Here is a 17049-nt window from a genome sequence, read left to right as displayed (position 1 = left end):
TATCTTCCATTTTGCTCCATATATATATATATAGATATATAGATATAGATATATATATAGCTTCTCATAGAAAAGAGACCATGCAATACCTAAGCTGGTGTGTCTTAATATCTTCACTTAACTTTATGTTCTCAAGTTGCCTCCATTTGCCTACAAATGCCTCAGGTTTTTATCTTTCTTTATGGCAGAGTAGTACCCCATCACTTTTTAAAGCAATTTAACCAATCTCTGTTAAACTGTTCACATTATAAAGGTCAAATACCATATCTTGAGACTTACCTTTCCCAAGGTGCACCACACATTATTTCTGAAGATGGAATTTGCTAGTGTGAACCCAAAGGTTTACAGAGAATTGAGGAATGATTTTTTGTCTCATGTGGTATGAGTTCCTCAGTAGAGTTAGAGATATATTAAGATGAAATAAGACTGATACAAGTGTTACTGCTCTTAAAATGAGATCCTTAAATAAACCATTTGAGTTTAAGCCAAAGTAGTTTTAAACTAGAAAGGCAGATTTTTAAAATCTGGCCATTAATTTTTGTGTGACTAGCATACATTTTTATTATTCGATAGATAAATCTCTATGGCGATTATATGCAGTCTTCTGTTGACCCAAGATTACAAAAGGGGAGTTCAAGCCAAGGATTGAAGACCCTAGAAATCTCTTTCACAATGTTGGACCACGAGTCCCACCTGGCCCCCTTATACCTGAAAATACTGTTGGAACCTACCATGAAGAATTGCCACAAGCAGTTTGGACTGCGTTTATTAACCTGTACATCCACCCAATGCTAAATTGTTACTGAGTTAATCAGCAATGGTTGCATACTTGTAGATATTTGTATTTTCTGAGCAGAAGAATTAAAAGAAATCTCTATGGGCAGAACAAAGATGTAATTGGAAACCAGTCCCTTGGAAATGTCACTGAGTGCCCCTATGTTGTAAATTCTCCGAATGGGAAGACAGGGTTGGGGAGGTTGATCACTAAGGTACCTTTCAATGCTAATCACTGAGATATGCACAAACATCTGTTGAACAGTTCCCTTACTGCTGCAGTGCATAGAATTCTACTCTAAATTTTGTGTTTAATTTATAAATATCTTAAATATTTTTAGGAAGTTTATTTTTTTTTAAATAAATGTTGATCATTTGTGCCCTAACCTTCTCTGCTTACTTGGCTTTGGAACAACCAAATGCTTTAGAATCATCTGTGGTTTTTAATGATTACAGGTTATTCATTACTTCTACTCCTGATAGTTTCCTAGATCAAGGGCGCTGCCTCTTGGGTTTAACGGAACTGACCTCCAATTTACAGATTAAGTGAGGAGCAAGTATCTCCTCTTTCCTTTCCTTTCCTTTCTTTTCTTTTCTTTTCTTTTCTTTTCTCCTATCTTCTTTCTTCTTCTCTCTCTTTCTCCTGTTTCCACTTTCTCATCCCATCATCGTAAGGTCATCCCTCTGAATCAATGAGCTCTACATCCACTGACTCCATCTATGGATTCAACAAACCACAAATTGAAACTATTTCTTAAAATTGCCTCTGTACTGAACATGTACCTTTTTGAAAAGACTCCTTTCTTTTCATTATTTCCTCACCAGTATATTACACCTTTATATAGCATTTATATTATGCTAGATATTATAAGTAATCTAGAGATGATTTATACTATAGAGAAGGGAGTGCATAGGTTATATGAAAATATTGCACCGTCTTATATGAGACTTGGGGACACATGGATTTTTGATATCCCTGGGGAGGGAACCAATCCTCCATAGACACTAAGGGACTACTGTGTTTTTCCTTTGCTACCTTCTTCGCCTCTCTCCTTCTTTCCTCTAACTCCCAAATTCTACTTCTTTCTGACTCAGTCTCCTTGAAAGTAGGCATTTTTTATGCTTTCCCATTATTCTTCAACTTAGGAGCTGGTTTTGTGGATAGCTCTCTAGATCCCTCAGAATTTACTGCTGTTTGCTCAGTGAGGTGGTGTTCAGGGAGCTGGGTCCCTCACCCCTTTGCGTCTTCGTCCTCATGCTCATCCTACCCACGAGCTCCAAAATATTGTTGATCACAGAAGTGACATCCAGTCATTGCCTCTATGAGGTAAGATCCCTCTCCTGTTGGAGTTCTCGATGGCAGCAAACACATGATCATGAGCAACTGTGAGGGAAATCCATCATAAAATATCTGCTTCTGAGTGTTTGAAAAATAAGCTGTTGCTATAGAATTTAATAAAGCTGGCCTCATGCCAGCATGGAAAACCTGTGGTCATCAATTCCAAAGGCAGCTTCAGCTGAGAGGGCTCATTTTGGGATGAAAACTGTCTTCCTGTTTTCTTAATACATCAATGATACAGCAATTTCTTTGATAATTTCCAGTTGTGCACAAGCTAATCAGCATAAAGATTCAAGTTTCCTTTCTTCTCTAGGTGAAAGAGTATTCTTTTGAAAGAAAGAAAAATAAGTAAATGAAAAGAAAGGAGAAGGAAAGAAAGAAGTAAAGGGGCAATCCATAGCAAAAACACAATTTAAAAACTTGCCTCCTTTCCACTAGTTCCAGGGGAAAGACTAATTTGATACACACTTAGTTTTGTCTTCAAAGTTGCCTCTCCAGGTACCACCTGTAGCTATCGGAAGAACTGACGGGCATCCTTTAGCAATTTGATATTGTGTAAGTAAATATATCCTTCTTCACTGACCATTTATCTCTTGCTTGTTTATACTTTGTTAGCTGGAAGGAGGATATCAGTTGATCATTGGAATTTCACTTAGATTTTTCTCATTAAACTGCTCACACGTTTTATTTCTTTTGGATGGGGAGAAGTGAGATAACATTCCAGACTTGCAAAAACATAATAAAACCTTCAACAATTAAAAGATACTTCCCTTTACCATCGAGGGAAGGAACTTCAAATTAGGCTGTAGATTTTCTATTGATGAGCAACCAAATTTATGGTTGTAAGCTATAATGAAATTATCATGTTACAACAAGGTCAGGAAATGTGGTTAGATACGCTAACTGACTTTTGATGCCAACTCCTCCCATTACGTTTTCAAAGTCAGAACAAGGTCAAGTCAGGCCCGTTCTCGGAGTGACTGGGGTAGGAATGTGGGGATCTGGACACTTGGGCTTCTATTTAGCTCCTATCCCAGGAATGAGCTTATCCCCAGGCCTGTAAATTGAAATCTCTTTATAGAACTTTGTTGACATAGAGAGAGGAAGGGAAGAGAATCAACTCTGCAGTCAATTTACTTACTAGAACTATTGCAGTGGTTGGGAAATGTAAGGAACAGGAAGGAAATAGCATGGCTGAGGAATGAGGGAAGCAGAACTGGTCAGAAGCAAACGGTGAACTATGATGAAGTTGCAAGAAAGGTTTGGGCCAGTGCTACAGGAAACCCTAGAACAGGACAACCCATCAGAGGGGCCATCCAGGGGTCAGTCACTGGGGTCAGGCCTTGCTGCTTCCCAACACTCACTGGTCTTTACGTGAAGGCTGCCCTCGGGGAGCCCGCTGTCCAATGACCCCTTCTGCGGAAGGGTATTCCCAATATGAGAAAGCTGAGAGGCGTCAGCAGTAACTCCTAGGTGTGAGCGCACTGGCTCTAAGACAGGGTCAGAAGGGGTTGCACAGCGTCCAGTCATACTGTGTTGAGTTCGTGGATACTCTTGATACACTGCAAAGTGGGGTCTCAGTCAGTGCAAAAATACCAAGACTAGGATAAAGGCACTGGGACAGCATAAGGCCAAGACAACGAGAGGCTGGCTTTCAGCGGTTCCTATATTTCCTCTTGCTTTGTGCCTCCCTTAATAGTCAGCCAGCTCCTCTGCCTCGGTAGTATCCTTCCTCAGATAACTGCTAACGAGGAAACAGTTCCTTTTGCAGGAACTTTCAGGGTATCTGCTTTAACATAGCTTTCTGTGTTGGGAAAAGCCAACATGTAATTTTAAGAGCACAGACTCTGAAATCAAATAGCTATTGATTCAAATCCTAACCCTGACAATTACTACCAGTGTGGCCACGACCAAAGGATTCAATTTTTTCATTTATAAAATGGAGCCAATAACGTCAGCTTCATTGGGTAAATGTGAAGGATCCAATGCATGTTAAGAGGTGTTATTTAATGACAGCAACTTAATATTACTAATGACATTTGCCTCAGTATTATTAGCCATCAGCCACATCTGTCTGGGCTGTTGGGTTTGTATTTTCCAGGTTTGCGATACAAGTGGGTTTTGGCTGACAGTGTTTTTCTTACAATAAAATGTAGTCAGTCGCAAGCTCTTTCACTGTGGCTTCTGTTCACACACGGAGGACATGGTGGGACACAGAGCGCTCTGATGTTAAATGATCTAAAAACCAGGGGTGGGTCAATCGATTAGGTGACACTTGCAGTCTTTCTCAGCCTGCTGCTGCTTTGGGGGCCAACAGCACACTTTGCATAGTGTAGATGCCTTCACGGAGCAAAAACAGCAGAGGGGAATGCAACTTCATTAGAAGGTGGGGAATACCATAGGTGGCCTTCAGTTTTCATACTTTAACTTTTGGTTTCATCAGTCCTGATCTTCCTGTAAGGTGCTTAAACTACATTATACATAAATTTTATATATGTAAGTGAATACACTTATAAATGTGTACACAAAATAAGTGTATAGAAATCATAAATACATAAATTAAATTTACATGTACATATATTCAACATTTGTCTCAGTACAGACTAAACAAAGAACACATATATTGGTGCCTGGTTTTACTTCACAGCAAGATTAATTATTTTTCAAGGTAAATATTGACTAAAGTAAAGACCAGGGCAGTGTGTACCTCTCAGCTCAATAATTCTTGATGTTAACTTCAGCAGAAATCAATGTCTGCTTATTGTATTCCCAAGACCTAAAGCAGGCAACTCCACCATTTTAAATACATTTGAGTTCTAAAATTAAATTAAAACTTAAGTCTCAGATCTCGTGGGTACTGCGTGCTCCAGAGTTCTTTCTACAAAGTGTTAAATAAAAAAAATTTTAAAAAAACAAAACATTTATTGGGTCCTTGTCACCGTCAGTAGCTAGTATGCTTCTGGAGATATGAGAGAATCCTTGTAAGGTGGTAAAAGGTAAGGAGTGACTATGTCCAGGACTTATGCAGAAATATTTTAGCACAGTCTCATTAAAGTAGAAATAATAATCACGAGTCTGTCTGGCTCTTTGCCATAAAGGAAGATAAGCAGCTGTTTCATACTGCTTACCGCCAGCAGCTTCAAAGCAGTTTGGGTGAATCCACAGGTCAAGCAGGAAAAGAAAGAGAAAAGGTTTGAAGAGCCACGTGCCAGCTCCAGCCACTCTAGCAATGGAGCCAGGAATGGGTGGTGAAGCAGGAGGACACGGGAGATCCTCATGCACACATCTCTGTGTGTAAACAGCTGTGGTCATTCCTGGGAATTTGGGGTTTGACATGAACCAGAGCAACTGTAGCAACTAACTTACTTGGAAGCAGCCATTTTCAACCACTGGACAGTGGTAACCAGGACAACAAACAAACCAATATGAGGCATTTGTAACCTTCCTTTTGTGAAATATGCAAATCTCTGTCTCTGTTGGGCACTCTGCTTTTACCATTTGGGTATGTCAAGGATGGCACTAGAGATGAGTTTTAAGAACTTCAGGGTCCATCCATGCCTTGAACCATAATCCAACTTCGAGGGTTTAGAATGGAGGAGTGGTGTGTTGCTGTAACCAAACACCTGAAGTTGGGTATCTTATAAAGAAAATAGTTTTATTTAGCTCCCAGTTCTATAGGTTCAAGAGGATGGTGCTGGCATTCTGGCACAGGCTCCTTGGCTGCCTCACAACATGATGCAAAACCACAAATGGAAACAAAGCGGTGTGCACAAGGACCACATACATAAAGTAGCCTCACTTTACAACAACCAGCTCAGAGAGCTGACTCACTCCCAGAAACAGCATTAATCCTTTCCAAGGGTGGTGCCCCACCAGGGGCCTAGTTACCTGGCACTAAGCCCCACTTCTTAAGAGTTCTATTTCCTTTGTACTGCTACCCTGAAGACCAACTTCTAGCACATGAATCTTTGGGGAAAACATTCAAAACATGTTCAAGTCATAGCAGGGATCCTTTACATGTCCATTTCATCTGCATACTGTATACAGTGGCTGTGAAAATGCCAGTCATACTGTAACCTGAACCTGTATCCTGTACACACACATGCACATACATGTACACAGATACATACCTGAGTGTCTATCTCACCAGGACCATTTATGAAATAACTATTTTACTGCATGAAGTGTATCAGGGCCACATAAATATGATGCACAAAATGCAAAATTTCCTATTTAAATAGGTAGACTGTAAGGACTATGAAAACCACAGTTTTGCTTTAGTTACTGCTATGTCTCCTGAATCTAGATGAGTTAACCACCCACATCAATAACAATTATACTACCAACAACTACACGAACAAATTAGAAAATCTTGCTGACAGTGAGCACTTCAATTTCTAGTGATGTTGAGCACTTTGCTTGGTACCTGATGCTTAATTATGGAATGAATGGATGAATGAATGAATGAATGAATTTTGCATTAGTATAATTTTATAAATTGCAGAAATACTTGGCCATGGGGAAAAAGTTAAACATTCAAATGGGTGTACAACTGCAAGCTGAATTCTGTGTGGTTCTGACCATCAACTGGAAGTAATCCCAGTAGTAACTGTTATTTGTCGTTTATGTTCCCTTCTAAAAATTTTCTTTAAATGCACTTATACATATACTTACAAATGGGAACATATTTTACACACTATTCTGCCTTTGCCTTTTTCTCATCTTGGGTATCTTTTCTTATCAGATCATACAGATCTGCCTCATTGTGCAAAGATAAAGGCATAATACCCATAGCACCCTATCATACTAATGTAACAGAAATTATTAATCATCTTTCAGTGATGGAAATTTGCATTTTTCTGAGTCATTTACCATTTCACCCAATTCATCAATGAACATCTTTATCATGCTTCAGAGGCATCATTAGCACAGACTCAGTGGGTCTGGTACCTCCTGACAAACATGCAACACAGGGCCTGATCCTTACATGTAGCACTTTGTACGTGCCCAAGTCGTTCTACAGTAAAAAGTCCTAGAAGGTCAATTGCTGGATCAAAAGCTGTGCTATATGTAAATTTTCTTTCTTAATTCCCCCAAAGTTGAATTAAGTTAGTATGAATCAATTAATGACTCTTCAGAGGGGTTCCAGAAAAGCAGAAGCAATAGGGAAAATACATACATATATGTGTGTATAATTTCATAGATATACAAATTTGTATATATATATAAAAATTCATATATATTCTAAGGAACTGGTTTGCATGATTATGGAGATGAAGTTTCAGTATTTTCGGTCAGCAAGGAGAACAAGTGAGACCCAGGCAAGTGTATGATTAAGATTCAGTCTGAGAACCAGGGGGGTGATGGCATTAGGTCTTGACTGAAACCATCTTGAAGTCCAAAGGCAGGAAAAGACTCAATGTCCCAGACCGAAGATAGGTAGAGGGAAGAATTTCCCTAGCCTTTTGTTCTGTGCAGGCTGCGCATGGATTGGATGAGGCCCATACACACTGGCGACGGCAATCTGCTTTACTGGTGCAAAGGCTCATGTCACCCCAAAACACCCTCCCAGATGTATCCAGACTAGTGTTTAACTCAATGTCTCAGTGCCTTGTGCCCCAGTGAACACAAAGCGCACCATCCCAGGGTTATTCCCCAAGGGTTTTATTTATTTTAAAATTTAAATTTAAATTATGAGTTGAACTCAGGGCCTTGCACTTGCCAGGCAGGCGCTATGCCACTGAGCTACATCCTGGAGCCTTCCCCAAAGATTTTAAATGAGAACAAATTCCACTCATGGTTTAGAAATACAACTTGGGACTAAAGCAGGGCTTTTATTTCTGTCCTGTTTGCATAAGTAAAGTCACTAACACTCAATGATATGTACACACTAGGGTTTCGTTTTTAGGTTCTTAGTCTTTAGAAACTAAGGTTAGCACCAGCGAAGGGATTCCACCCTTCGAAACACTCATTAATATATTACAATGTTGCCAATGCCAGCTGCTGGCATAATGCTCTCCTTTGAAAATCTGATTTAACCTTCCTTTTACATGTGTAATCCTGCAAACAGCAGTGGGCATTTTGCACCCAGAGGGCTTTGGGATCAAACCTTTAGAGACTTTACTGCTGGTCATGCTCAGCTTTTGGCTCATCAGCAAACTCCATATTAATCCTTGATGATTGCTATTGCTGTAATAGTCGCCCAATTTTACTTATAAATGAAACAAGAGGCCTTTGATCGTGTACTCTGCAAAGTCCGCCGCACTGTGTCGAATCTGCTGTGCTCCCTTTGTACTTTAAAAGCAGTAGCCACACGAGAGACAGCTTGACCTTACCGTGAGAAATAGCATTTTATCATGAAACTTGGCAGCACCTTCAATTTCCTCCCATCTAATATCTGTCAGTCACTCCCATCGTCCAGGAAACATTTTCTCCACTCTCCATGTGAAAGCTGTTATCTCTGGTGGCAGATACAACTTCTCTGGGGCCAGATCATCCTCATCCCCTGGCTCAATCATGTTGCATGGCTGGATCCCTGTGAGAAACCAATTGTGTTCTTGAAAGTGGAGATGGAAAGTCAGTGATGCAATACAAAGACACAGGGTCCCCTGCACATACCATTAAGTTACTCTTCACTCCCCCTAAGCTATGTGCCAATCTCTCCGACTCCGTTGTTAAACACAGCAGGCAGAAAAAAATAGAGACTGAAATGAAAGAAAGAGATACTATTTACTGAATCATATTGTTGAGCTGACAGGAAATTTAGGCTTTGTCCTTACAAGCACAAGAAAGCCAAAGCCCAGAGATTGACTTGGATTGAGTCAGCCAGGACCACTCAGCTTATTAATGTCACGGCTGGAGTACAAAGCATATTTTGTATTAACTAACTTTACTGAAGTCTGATTTCCATACCATAAAATGCACATAGTTTAAGTGTCTAGTGAATGTATTTTGATAAATGTATATATCAATGTAACCATAACCAAAAACACCAAAGTAGAGGCCACTTAATTGCCCATAGGAATTCACATTCTTCATTCCCATTAGAAAGTTCCTAATCTAGTGTTTTTGTCACGGGTGCACTTTCACCAGTGTTTACATACAATACACCATTATTGGCAAGGAGACATCACTAGTAATAGCATCTCACTATATGATGAGTCATATCTACAGATTTATAGGGTAGGGTAGAAGTGAGTGGTCAGATTGCAAAGGTGATGAAGCTTGCCTTTGACTTCTCCTACCCATTTGTTCTGAGATCCTTCTCTTAGCTCCTGTGCTGTGAGGTATTTTGGTACTTTCTAGTTCCCACTTCATTCAATACTAGGTTTTGAGCTAGCTAGGTACTATTATGAAGAGAATCGAGTAAATGAACCCTCTCCATCTTGTAAGAGCCCTATACATTTGTTATGTATCACAAAAGGTCAATCTGAGGCTCAGAAAAGTTAAGTCATTTGAATATGGTCCCACATCTAGCAAGTGGCAAGGTTTGCATTAAGGGCCATATCTACTGAACTCCAAAGCCAGGACGCTTTCCAGCTTTGCTACTCTGGCTAAGGGAACTCTTGAAGATGCCAGTGTTTTAACAAAAAAGAATGACTCTTTGAAGGTGGAATTTGAGATATCATGTCCTCATAGACAGAGCATGACATCTGGCCAGGGAGGTCATGGACACTTGTGCATGACCTCAGTCCTACCAGTGGGGCTGTCTGCTAGTCCTGACCACAGCAGGAGGCCCAAGAAAGCCCCACGAGTAGTGCACTATTCCACAGGAATAAACTGTGCCCGTCTGTGTTTGGGACAAGCCCATGACCCGGATAAGATGGGGCAGATGGATTCTGGGGGGCACACAGTTATTATAGGCAATATCGCCTACAGAACATTAGGTTCTAGGCTGGAGTGTACAGCTGTTGGTTAATTATAGCCAAAGGAGAGGAGTAATCACCTACTCACTCAAGGAGGTCACACTGGCTAGGGTGTTCATTCCCAGTGTGGCAGTAGTACCGAGGCCTACTCTCCACAGCATGATAAAAGTTGTCTCATTTTAAGAGTGGGAACTAGACCTGATTCACAAAGAAAATGCTTAGGAAGTCTGGCCTGAGAGAATACTCAGATTTAGTCATACATTTTTGTTTGTCATCATCTAATTTGCAAGTTTGGCTTAATACTTTTTGTTTTGTTTTTGTTTCTTTCTTTGTTTGTTTTTTAGACAGGGCCTTGCTATGTATTTCCAGCTCATCTTAAAATTATCATGTAGCATAGGCTGGCCTTGTATTCACAATCCTCCTGCCTCAGCTTCCCTAGTGCTAAGATTACAGATACTGCTGCCACACCTGGCTAGTATAATACTCCTTTTTAAAAAGTCTTCTTGGCTATTAAGTTTACCTGAAATAGCACAGACGAGGCCATGAGAAATGAAAACAATTCAATAGCTCAGGCACAAATTAAGTACAGAACATATAATTCAAACCATACTTTGCTGTGCAGGGAACTTTGTGGGACCCAGGAGAAACAGCCGAGATTTATTCTCCTTTGAAATTTAGGGATGAGGGCTGGCTCTATCTTGAAAGCATCCTAGACTGGGGCCTACTCCTGGTTAAAGCTCCTTCTTGGTCTTTTCTTGACTCTGGGCCCGCTAAGAGACACCCCCAGGTGGGAAATCAGAATGCAGCCTTTAGTTTGGTTGGCAGCACACAGATACGTACTCTGCCCTTGGCCAATGTCCAGCCACAGTTCTGGAAATACCTTAGTCCTTTCGGAACTGGGCTGAATCCAGAAATAAACCTGGCTCCTGAACTTTGGAAATCTTAAAACCCAATAGTCTTGATTAGTTTTGTTCATGGTGAACTCCCACACCTCCTTCTCATATTTTAAAAAAGCTGCCTGAGGTCAGAGGACTGAGGCTTCACAGAAGTAGATCATATAGCAAGCAATTTTGTGGGCAACAAGACAATGGAGGCTTTGAGTAGTTGCTGGGCTACCAGTGTCTACCCAGCTGGTGGTTTGCCCGGTTACCTCTGTCTCCAGTTTTAGCCTTTAATGGGCCAGGAATGTCAAGAAAGGGTGTTTCTCAATGTCTGAGAGAAGCAGGGATGTAAGATCAAGTTGTGTTTGTTCACTCAATGATCAGAAGACAAAGCTGCGCCTGGGGGATGGGTAATCTTACCTAGGGTAAGATTCTTCCAAAGAGCCAACTAAATCAATCAAAACAGAAAGCCAATGAATCACCAAGGGCTGAAGCTCCGATAAAGCAATAGGACTCCTTATCTCAGCGTGAAGGAAGAGTGGCTGCTTACACTTGATAAATGTGTACAGAAAATGATCTGTTCCATTCATGCTAGCATATGTACTTCTCTTAAAGTTCACAAAGTTTTCCCATGGCCCACCAAGGCAAGAATATTCATTTCCAGCCAGTGTTTGAGAATGCTCAAATAAGAGTAACTCATTATTTCAAATTTTGTTTCCTGAAGCCAGTGGCACAGAGGCACAGAGCTAGCGGAACTGCCCAGTGCCATACCTTGCCCTTCTGGCCTGCTTAGTCCTGATCATCTCCGCTAAGGTGTTTATACCCTCAAAGCCTGCAGGCAGCCAAAGAAAGAGTACAACCCTTACACAGAGACAGCCTGACCCAAGGGAGTTCACAAGAGTGGCCACCTACAAGAGGATCGCTGTTGGGTTACCATTTTGTCCTCTCAATCGTAGGAACCAGGGAAGGTCCTTGGTTGTACCAAGATGTCCAACCACGCCTCTGCTATCCTCATTCACACTCTCTCAAAGGCCAGAGAGACCCAAGGTGAATTGTGAACTATTTTTAACATGGAGATGGATGTCTGAGGGACCTTACACAAAAAGCCTAGTGTAACTGTAGTCATCATAGGTCAACCTTAGGTTTCTCCCTTGTTTGTTCGTGAGCCTTATCCCTGAACGACCTCAAAAAAATCAGCCACCACAAAGAGTACAGCTGGGTGTTGCCTGAGTTTTGTTGATGCCAGCAGAGCTCACCATGATGACTGGACTTCTTTATTTAAAGGAGAGAATAGAGTGGACCAAGACAAGGTTCCCCTATAATGACAAAATCTCCTTTTCCATTCATGTTGCAAATCTTACTTCACAAATAGTGCAGCACGGGCTTAGGATCACACTTCATGGAAAGGAATAGATTTTTAAAAATGGTTTTGCTTATTTACTTTTAAACAAAGAATAACTAAATCCCTCTAAGGGTTAAATCATACTCTTTAGATCCAAAACACAATTCAAATGTAGGCACTACTAGTTTTTTTTTTCTCTTTCAGATTCTGAATTCTGAATGCTTCTATTTTTTTAAAGAAAATTCTGCATTCATTTCCTCTGAAAATTACTTCTTTGTGCTCTAGTTCCTAGCTTAAAGATAAAACTGGATTCTTTAAAGAGGCTCAGAAACTAATTTTTAGAAATCTAAGACCCATCAATAAGTAAGAGAGTCCTTTGGATATTGTTTTTTGTACCCTTGTCCAGGGGACCACCATCTTCTGTCATCATTTGATAATGTCATTAAACAAGTCAAATTACATAGTTTTTGCTTTTCTTTGCCCACGAGAATTTCACTAATTCTGGGCAATTAAATAGAAAACTCAATTAGCAAATTCTGAGTACCAAAGAACTATTAGAGAAAGATATTTTTTGTTCTCGGTATAAAAAAATAAACTCAAATACTAGACATTTTATGAGATATGTAAAAGAGTTCCCTTAATCTTTCAACATCTTCCTTATTTTTTAAGATTTTAAATTTTAGAGATTTAAAAAATGCAGAAGAATATTTTAGTAAAATGACCAACAACTTATACGTTCACTACCCATCAACATTTTATTGAATTTGCTTTTAGTCTCTTTTAACTAAAAAATCTTTAAAGATTAAATTGAAATCCTCTTGTGTCATCTCTTCTCATAGTCAGTTAAGGTTATGAATATAGTATGTATTCCTCAAACATTTTAAATACTATTTAAATTATGTATCAAAAGACATATATGCTAGCTATCTTATTTACTTTTCTTATTACTGAGACCAAATACCTGACACACAAATTTAAAGGAGGAAAGGTTTATTTAGCTCATAGTTTGTAGAGGTTTCAGTCCATAATTGGCTGGCTCCAAGGCAGGGGGCATCACAGAGGAGAAACAGTTCATGGCAGGCAGAAGGTAGCAATGCAACAAGGGACAACTATAGCTCTTTCTAGCCCTTATATCTTATCCAGCTACTTAGGGCAGGTAACACTCACACCCTTGATCCTTGTGTGCTTGAGCCTATCATTGCACCATGAAATAATCTCCATGTCACACACTCTAGATCCAGCCACCTCTGAAAAAGCCCCACCTATGACCACGTGAGGCTTTGGGAGGACACCTAAACACAATCCTTAACACTAGCCTATGCATGTTCTCATTTTCAGATGTGTGTTTTAAATACTCATAAGAGGCAGTTTACCCTGCACATTTTTGTATTAGAAATTACTTTTTACACTTCACGTTATTTTACCCATGAATATATCAATTGATAGATGACTCTTTAGTTGTATTATTTACAGTATCAGACCTATTTGAAATATTTATATTATTTTGGCTTCACTGTTTTTGTTTGCCTTTGTTGTTCTATTTTGTTTGCTTTTTCCCTCTTGGCTCTATTTAATTGGTCAATTTTCTTTATTTCCTCTTCTAGTTTCAAACTAACACAGTCTATTTCTAGTTCTTTAGTGGGTCTTTTTCAATGTTTGCTATATTCAATTCACATTATTTTAATAAGTACTAAAGTTAATTTACAGTCTTGTTTTAAACAAGCAAGATATTTAACACATTTTAATTTTAATTCAAAAAATGATATGATTGTGTAATATTTTTGTTCTGTCTTGCTTTTAAGTCCAAAATATTGGTTATTATTATTAATTAACATTTTTGCCAGTTTATCCCCTTCTCTCATCACTGTTTTTTAGTCTTTTTAAAAAATTTTTGATGAACATATACTAGCTGTACATGTTTGTGGAATTCAGAGTGATATTTCCATGCATGCATACAGGTATTCTTTATCCAGCCCCTCCCACATTTCCCAAGATCCAGTAGCCACTATTCTACTTTCTGATCTACTTTCTTAGTGTCTATATATGAGAGAGAATATGCAGTACTTCTCTCCATGTATGTCTGATTTCACTTAACATAATTTCTGATTTCATCCATTTTGCTGCAAACGATGGAGCTGCATTTTTATTTATGGCTGAGTAATACTTCATTCTATACATTGATCACATTTTCTTTATTCATCTCACTGAGCACCTATGCTGCTTCCATACTTTGGATACTGTAACTGGTGCTACAGAAGTCCTTTTGGTGAGTGTCGGCCAACTCTCTTGGGCTTTGGCTGTTTAAAGAATGTATTTATATCACTTTCACTCTTGAATGATCATGGTTGCTTCCCAAGAGAAGTTTGAATGCATGGTTTTTTCTTTTTTTTTTTTTTTCCGGTACCAGGAATTGAACTCATGACCTTGCACTTGCCAGGCAGGTGCTGTGCTGCTGAGCTATATCCCCAGCACCCACGGTTTTTTCATTGGAGATATTTGACCTTCTCTTTCTACTTGTCTGTAGGATTTTCTCTTAATAGTCTGTGTTCTCATTACAAGGTATTTGTGTTTGGAATTGTTTATCCTGCTCATGACTTGATGCAGTTTTGTAATTATTTTGTGAATTGTAAGTTTTTTGCTTTTGTTTTTGCTTTCTTGTCTTTGAGAGATTCTCATCCATTATCTCTATATGGAATTTCTAGTTAAATATTAATATGTTGAACTGTCCCACTTCTACCCCCCATGCCTCTTAGTGATTTGTTCACATTCTTAATTTCTTTATTTCTCTGTGCTGTGTTTGCTAGGGTTTTTTTTTTTTTTTCAGTTTTATATTCACTAATTCTTTTTCAGTTTTTGTTTGTTTCAATGAATACATTTCTTAGATTTCTGCTCAGTTGTTTCTCAAATTCAACTGTTATTGTTTTATTATCTCCTAATTTTAGATTAGGGATTTATATTCTTTTGTAATAAGGATACTATTACTGTTTTCAGATGTATAACTTCCTTACCCTAAATGTTAGTGTGACTGGTAGGGCTTCCAGAAAGATTGGGAAATACCTGTAATTTATTTTTAAAAGACACTAATCAGTGTTTTCATTATCAGATTTGATTTTGTTTAAGTAGGCAAGAAGAAAACTAGTCTGGAGTCCAGGTTCCTGTAAGTATAGAAGAGCTATCCCAACCAGCCTCAAGGTCTAAGCAAGAAGCAAGAATCAGAAAGAATGTTGTTAAGTAGGAAAGTGAAACCCAATCACTTCAAGGGCTTGGGCATAGGTAAAAGCAGCTTCCCAGTGGTGTCACCTACACAGTCCCAAAGAGCCCCACAATTGGTTTAATGCTCTGCTTCTATCACCATCTTGAACTGCCTTATAATTTTTGAGCAAAATCTCTTGTATATTTTGAACTGAGTCCTGAAAATTACGTAGCTGGTACTGGTACTAGGAGATGTCCTGAGGAGAGGAAGAGGAAGTAAAAGAAAAACTAAACTTTGCTGACCCCAGGGCATTGTGGGTAGAAGAGACCTAGATCCAGGAAAGACTGTGAGACACATGGATTCCTACTCCTCCTTGGCCCAGGAAGAAAAAGACTTTATATAATTTAAGAGGAACACTAAAGGTGGGAGGTCCTTTTTACATTTAATACTTTGGACTCTGAAAGGAGGATTTAGCCTGCCCCCAACCACAAATACATAGAGATTAAAAAGTAATCTGAATGACTGATCTGAAAACAACAATATGCAGTATAAGAACCATTGTTGAACTTCTACCATCTTGTACGGTGAAGCTCTGCATCATTTCCAATGTTGGGTTTTTTTTTTTTTTCTTTTTTCTTTTTTTTGTTTTTTTGTTCGTTTTTTCTTTTTACCTCTGGTGGACTGACGACTTCTTTGAAGATAACAGTATGTAATGTAGCAACCACTGTTAATTCTTATCATTTTGTTTTGAGGTCATGTATTGTTTTTGTTGTTTTTGTGTTGTTTTGATTCTGTCTTCATTATTGTTTTGTTAGTTTTTTTGAATTTTTAAAATAAAAAAGAAATCTGAGTCTTTAAAGTAAAAACATTTTTTGAATTTTCAAAGAGATGTGGTATAGCACAATTTAAAATTTACTCACAATATATTCAGGTGAACAGAGAAAATGTAGTTTAAAGACATTTTCTGTTCATTAATCTAATTTTCATCAATAGTTCCCACCCATAGAGAGGTAGGAGGAAAAGTAAAAAATTTAAGTCAAATTCAGTAAACCTGATGGAACACAGTAATTGGAATGGTCTCTTTAAATTTAGTTTTCAGTATATTGACTTAAATATATTTCTTTCTGGCCTAAAAGAAGCAATTGGTTTTTCACACTTCCACCCGTTTCCTTGACTCTCCAAAGTGCCATGTGCATGCGTGGCAGGGTACAGCAAACATCGACCTGTGATGGCAAGGAGTCTCCCATCTGCTGCAGGGTTCTGGGTCCTTACTGCCCTCTACCACATGAAAACTCCTTGATTCCCCAGTCCCTGCTCACTGTTCCATCAGTGGTACATCTCTGAAGCTGTATAACTGGAGATTTGATCTCTCACTTTGGTCAAAGTCAGATTTGCCCCGCTGCTTCTGACCTAAGTGTCTTCCATATTGTCTAAGCTGCCAGGCCTGGGCTACTCACCTGCACTGTCTGTGGCAGAACACCTTGTTTTTGCCAGGAGAAGCCTCAGGGAAGGGCCACGGGTTCAGTTCAACGGCCTTCCAGATAAACTTAAGGCGAATGATCACTTTCAGGTATTCTGAGGACTTTGTGATTTCATTTCTTCTTGCCCTATGGGTTTAGTTTCTTTCTTCTTTTTTTTTTTTTTTTTTTTTTTTT

The 17049-nt window shown here is 39.0% G+C and overlaps 1 long non-coding RNA gene across 2 annotated transcripts in view; it reads right to left on the bottom strand.

Moving 5' to 3' along the window:
* Nucleotides 1-8444: 8444 nt before the first annotated feature.
* LOC106148971 overlaps nucleotides 8445-17049 on the bottom strand; it is a 15049-nt gene continuing 6444 nt past the window's right edge. The window contains exons 1-2 of one of the 2 annotated variants that reach the window (XR_001234801.1): nucleotides 8732-8818; nucleotides 8445-8648 (exon numbers count right to left, since the gene is read on the bottom strand). This is a non-coding gene — a long non-coding RNA (uncharacterized LOC106148971). Of the gene's footprint in view, nucleotides 8649-8731; nucleotides 8819-17049 lie in introns of those variants that run through there. The other variant, XR_001234802.1, reaches the window with a different exon arrangement.

Source organism: Chinchilla lanigera, unplaced genomic scaffold (assembly GCF_000276665.1).
Source record: "Chinchilla lanigera isolate Chin_1 unplaced genomic scaffold, ChiLan1.0 scaffold00033, whole genome shotgun sequence".
In the NCBI taxonomy this organism is placed as follows: domain Eukaryota; kingdom Metazoa; phylum Chordata; class Mammalia; order Rodentia; family Chinchillidae; genus Chinchilla; species Chinchilla lanigera.
This window is presented reverse-complemented; position numbering and strand designations above follow the sequence as displayed.